Source organism: Oncorhynchus mykiss, chromosome 2, assembly GCF_057628025.1.
Source record: "Oncorhynchus mykiss isolate SJ-2025 chromosome 2, ASM5762802v1, whole genome shotgun sequence".
Taxonomy (NCBI): Eukaryota; Metazoa; Chordata; class Actinopteri; order Salmoniformes; family Salmonidae; genus Oncorhynchus; species Oncorhynchus mykiss.
In genome coordinates, this window is record NC_143023.1 from 86,154,198 (window position 1) to 86,160,386 (window position 6,189).

Sequence of the window (6,189 nt, forward strand, 5' to 3'; positions counted from 1 at the left end):
GTTGTTGATTCTCCACAAAAAAAGACAGTTTTATATCTTTATGTTTGAAGCCTGAAATGTGGCAAAAGGTCGCAAAGTTCAAGGGGGCCGAATACTTTCGCAAGGCACTGTATATACCAGATAGATATCAGTAGATGGATTTGTTACTACTCCACACTAAAATGATTAATCTGTGATCTCTCTCTGTGATTTAGGCTATACTGTTTTTGATAAACTAACACTCCCATAGATCTAATCTGAGTAACACATTACAGTCCTGCAAATGCACTTCTATGGTTTCTCGAGACAATATGCAATGAGCAGCATATGGAGTTGAGATATGGACCTTTGGAAATGTGATGAGGAAGTATTCTATTGAGCCCCATTCTCCGCCGTGGGGGGCCACATGGAAGAGGATATCAATGGTGGTCCGCTCAGCTCCACTTCAGTCTACAACCACAGTCGTTTGGCTGCCTTCATCCCTTACAGGCACAAACATCAAATTGTACTTAGCACAGTCAAACCGCTAATACAGTAACTTACACAGAATTTATTTTTATGATTGTTTTCTCTTAATGTAAAACAGCCTGTCGACTTTATTGCCTTCCTGCGCATTGACGTCTATTTACGTTTCCTATAGCATTCTTGCTAAATTACATGATTACCTTATCTGTCTTTTTGACATTGTTCAAAAACAAAGACCCCCAAACTTCTCTGTTCCAGCCATGTTTTCCAACAGCATTCAAAATAACATGTTCAAATGGAATTTGGGTAACACTTGACTTAAAGCCTGCATGTATAATACTTTATGACTTGTTACAAGCCTGTATGAGCCTTTATAATACGGCATAGTAAAGTGTTACCGGAATGTGCAAATACTGTAGAACACTGTAAGTATGTAGCCTATGTACATATCTGCTCTGGTAACAGCTACAGCTGTATCTATCCACAGGAGTAGCCCTACCACAAGTGGAAGAAATAAACACATATTGTATTTCAAAAGCCAAATATTTGAGTCTTTTTAATACTCTATTTGGTCTAAGAAGTCCCCACATGTTGCTAAATCTGTGAAAGTAATGTGCATGTTTTTTCTCATCTTGATTCCCATAGACCTGTAATTTGGAATGCTCCATCCGCTACCAGAAACATCAGGGGGAGGAAGGCCATGAGATGAGCCCAAAAAAGAGAGACAACAAGTGCCAAATGCTCTAAATGGTTGGAATGAAGTTCAACCTCAAAGAAAGCACCTTTACCAGAACAGTCTGTTTTGACTTTTGTTAAGAGCCTTACAGTGCGTGGGAGACGGCCTTGAATTCCATGTACCTAGGTCACCAAGACTGTCTGTTGAGTGACAAGTTTGAAATAAGAGGGGCTAACCAGACAGAATTCCAAATATTATGTTGAGGTATTGTGTCAGTGTTAAGGCTAGTCCTGAAACATTGGAAAAGCTCTAATGAGGCAGTGCTCACGGAGTGGATGGAAATGTTGATTAAAAACAACAAGGTATGAAATAATGTTAGCAAAGAGGCTGGAGAAAAATAATACGGACTCCAAAAACATATGGGAACAATTCTTGTGTTTCCTTAAGGGCACATAAAATTATATCATGTCCATGAAATAGAATATCATTTGTATTTATTTGTGTTTTGTATTTCTGTGTTTTTGTTCACAATGTTTGTTAAAATAATAATAAATAATTCAAGAAATTGTCAATCCATACAACAATATATTAATCATTTCATTCCCACCCAGTAGTCTGCGCTGGACAGAGTCCACATGGGAGTAGACGTTGACAGTGGATTTCACACGTTATAAGTCTAGGAGGTGTGGTGGGGAAACGATTATAGAGCCTGGGAGCTTCGAAAAACCTTTAAAATGTAGAAAACTAACATATTCGACAATCATAAAAGTGCAAATGCTGAAGCTACTGTTCAAGTCTCACCAACCATGCTGAGCACTTGAGCAATGAAACATGGAAGTTTCTCCTGCCGCCATACTGTGTGTGTCTAGTTAGTCTGTGGACTACTGCTGCCTGTACAGTAAATGGCTAAGGACCGAAAGAAGTGAGGAGAAAATGAACTGCAAATCAACTCAAACTGCTTGCCGGTTTCAATTGAATAGGCCATCCAGCCCTAAACATTTTACAGGACATCCAAAAAGCCTACAGAAAAACACCTGAACATAAGATCTATGTTTTTCATGTCAATGAACACATGAAAATATACATTAGCAAATGGCCATGACATCAGATTCTGAGTGGAAATAGAGTAACATCCTAGATACAGTGCCTTCAGAAAGTATTCAGACCCCTTGACTTTTTCCACATTTTGTTACGTTATAGCCGTACTCTAAAATGTATTAAATAAACACAATTCCTAAGCAATCTATACACAACACCCCATAATGACAAAGCGAAAAAAAAAAAGGTTTTATTAATGTTTGTAAGAAACATTTATTAAAAATAAACGTCTGGAGGAAACCTGGCACCATCCCTACGGTGAAGCATAGTGGTGGCAGCATCATGCTGTGGGGATGTTTTTCAGCATCAGGGACTGGGAGACCAGGCACGATCAAGGCAAATATGAACGGAGAAAAGTACAGAGAGATTCTTAATGAAAACCTTCCCCAGAGCACTCAGGACCTTAGACTGGGGCAAAGGTTCACCTCCAACAGGACAACAACCCTAAGCACACAGCCAAGACAACGCAGGAGTGGTTTCGGGACAAGATCTCTGAATGTCCTTGAGTGGCCTAGCTAGAGCCCAGACTTGAACCTGATTGAACATCTCTGGAAAGACCTGAATATAGCTGTGCAGCAACACTCCCCATCCAACCTGACAGACCTTGAGAGGATCTGCAGAGAGGAATGGGAGAAACTCCCCAAATATACAGTACCAGTCAAAAGTTTGGACACACCTACTCATTTAAGTTTTTTTTTTACTATTATCTACATTGTACAATAATAGTGAAGACACTAAAACTATTAAATAACACATATGGAATCATGTAGTAATGATGACAGTTTTGCCCTGTCATCATAAAAATAAACAAAAAGCCTGGAATGAGTAGGTGTGTCCAAACCTTTGACTGGTACTGTAGGTGTGCCAAGCTTGTAGTGTCATACCCAAGAAGACTCGAGGATGTAATCAGTGCCAAAGGTGCTTCAACAAAGTACTGAGTAAAGGGTTTGGATACTTCTGTAAATGTGATATTTCCGTTTTAAATGTTTAATACATTTGCAAAAATATTGTTTTTGCTTTGTCATTAAGGGTTTTGTGTGTAGATTGATGAGGGGGGAAAACAAATCAATCAATTACAGAATAAGGCTGTAACGTAACAAAATGTGGAAAAAGTCAAGGGGTCTGAATACTTTCCGAATGCACAGTATGCCATGCTCTTTACTCTCTGTCAAGACCTTGACAGCAGTAGAGAACGAGGTGTAGATCAAACACGGTGGCCTGTGGTGGATTATATCAGATTCCACTTTGTTACGAAGGCCTGGATTCATTTTCTAACATTTACAGTCGAGGCCCAGCCCTTGTTGAGGCCCCTCAGGCTCAGGCTCTCACAAACCTATCAGCCGACGGGAAAAAAACTCAAACTGAGAGCATCTGACTTCCATTGCCCAGCTCGGCGTGTGTGTTCCACTTAGCCACTGGTATTTTGAGGAGGCACACGGCGCAGTTTCCAAATCCTGCTCTGAAAGGCACATGATGTCATTGAGGTTCAATCATTACAAGCAGCATATGATTCGCCTCTGGATGGGCCGGGTCAGTTCCCACGCTAGTTTGGCAAAGTGCACTTTGGGAGTAATAATGCAAAGAAGCTTCTGGACAAGATTAAAGATTGGAGAGGGGGAAGAGAGGAGGAAACCATAGAGAGGAAGAGAGAGACAGAGAGAGTGAGAGGACTTTTACTGAGGACTTCCTGTTTTTTTTAATGGCTCTCGTGTTACATTCCATATTGAGCATCTGTCTAAGAGGCCCTCTGCACTCAGTCCTCAGAGAAGTCCCAAAGGCAGAAGGCAAACAAAGACCAAATGAACTAGTTCCTGTGGAGTCTCTGCCAAAAGAGTGAGTTCTTTGGTGACAGCCCACATTTCCTTATACTTCAACATTTGCTGCAGTAATGAAAGGTGAATGACACATGTCTTTGCGTTTTAATTACGTTGACTCAAATGGTTGATCGAAGACAGAGATATGGAGAGCAAATTTTCAACTCTGTTCGTGATGATGGTAATCTGACAAATTGTGTGTGGTGATCAGCCCTGCTGGTTTTTACTGCATGGCATACTCTCTATGACAGGTTTTGTGTGTGGATGTTACTGTGCATTCAGATACTCTACTGCTGTACAACGTGGATGAGGAGTATCTTACTTAACACATCAGAGAGCTTTTCTGAAAGGAATTCTTCTGTCACGCCCCTGGCCATAGAGAGGCTTTTATTCTCTATTTTGGTTAGGCCAGGGTGTGACTAGGGTGGGCATTCTAGTTTCTTTATTTCTATGTTTTCTGTTTCTATGTTTTGGCCGGGCATGTTTCTCAATCAGGGACAGCTGTCTATCGTTGTCTCTGATTGGGAATCATACTTAGGCAGCCTGTTTTGCCACCTTAGTTGTGGGTAGTTGACTTTGTTAGTTGCCTGTATAGCCCTAGTAAGCTGCTGTTGTTTCTTGTTTTTGTTGGCGACATTTAGAAATAAAAAGAAATGTACGCTCACCACGCTGCACCTTTGTCATTTCCCTGACGACGTTCGTCAGGGAAATCTTCACTTAATGAATTAAGATAAAGTGCATGTGATCCGAGCAATCTGTTGCCATATGCCCTGTTCCCACCACCACTCACACAGTGAATAATAAATACAAAGCGTCCAATCAAATTGTACAAAGTCAGAGGAGATAAAGAGAAGCCATAAAAAAAGGAAACAATCTAGAACTTTGACACTGCAAGTGCTGCCGGCAGAGGCAGGAATGTGCTCTTTGAACAAGCTTTATTTAACGGTGGAGCAGCATGCACACGCTCAGCACGCCCTGCCTCTGCCTCATAACAGACCCACAGACCCATTCACCCCCGGCCTGGGCACGTCAGACTAGGGCCACCGGGTCAGGGAGCTGGCATCTCACCCCTGGCACAACTCGTTTCCCTCAGGGGCGAGACGCTGACACTGCGCTCATGGGGAGCCCCAGACAGATAGGGGCCTACCAAACAGCTTGTGACCATAACCAACAGTGGCAGGAACAATGAATGCAATTATTTACCAGAACACAGTCCAAGTCTCAGAGTCCTCCCCAGTCCCATCAAGTCTGTTAACTCTGAGTCTTTCATGGCGGGGCACTGACCTCCAGAGTCAGCAGGCCTTTTCAACTCTTGAGTCCAGCTGGACTCTTATTCACCAAAAGTTCACTTTTTTTTTATGAACTCCATCAAAATAAGTCAAGGCGAGAATAAGGCCAATTGTGTTCAAATAAGCCCCAGTCAAGGGGTTTTCTAAAGCACAATGCTGAGGTAAAACGGAAAGATTTGCCATGGTTCAAACAATAATATGTGGTGAATCGCTGCTTTCATGGGCCATTAGGAAGGAATGTATTTCTACTGCCTTTAACTGCAGAGAACCCGGGGTGAGCCTGGAGAGACATGAGAACCCGTGGTGAGCTATGAGAACCCGGGGTGAGCCATGAGAAGCTGTCAGCGGTGGCGTCTTAAGAGTTGGGGTGTGGCCTAGTGTATTTACCTGTTTAGCCAGGGCCAGTGCCACCAGGCTCACCTACAGGTGCGTCCCCACTACAACACCTCTCCCCTGGGGAAAGACTGCTCTGAACCCTCCTTCCCCTGTGCGCTCCAGCTGAGCAAACAACAATGTGGAAGTTACTGTGGACCAGTGGGTGTAATATACTAGAAAATATCTCCAGTTACTCCAGCACAGGTCTTACATGCTCTTTCGCCTCCACTCTATTGATAGGCAAGACAGCACCTGTAACTCCTTAAATCCGGAGACTCAAAGCCCTTGACTGTCCTCTTTTCAGGAAGATGAAGAGAGCATGAGTGTGGTGAAGAGTCTTGCCATAAACAATAAACAACAGATATCTTGTGTGCGTTTGTCTGTGTCAAGTGGCACACAAAGCCTAGCTGAGCATCTGAGAGGAGTCTGCTACTTTCTTCCGCCTTTGGTCTCCTGTCTCTGAATTGCATTTGCATTTGAAAAATCTGTGTGT

At 42.6% G+C, this 6,189-nt stretch overlaps 1 protein-coding gene across 3 annotated transcripts in view; it reads right to left on the reverse strand.

Moving 5' to 3' along the window:
* Nucleotides 1-6,189, reverse strand: part of ccnd2a (cyclin D2, a) — a 276,544-nt gene that overhangs the window by 154,264 nt on the left and 116,091 nt on the right. The gene's annotated exons all lie outside the window — the stretch shown is intronic.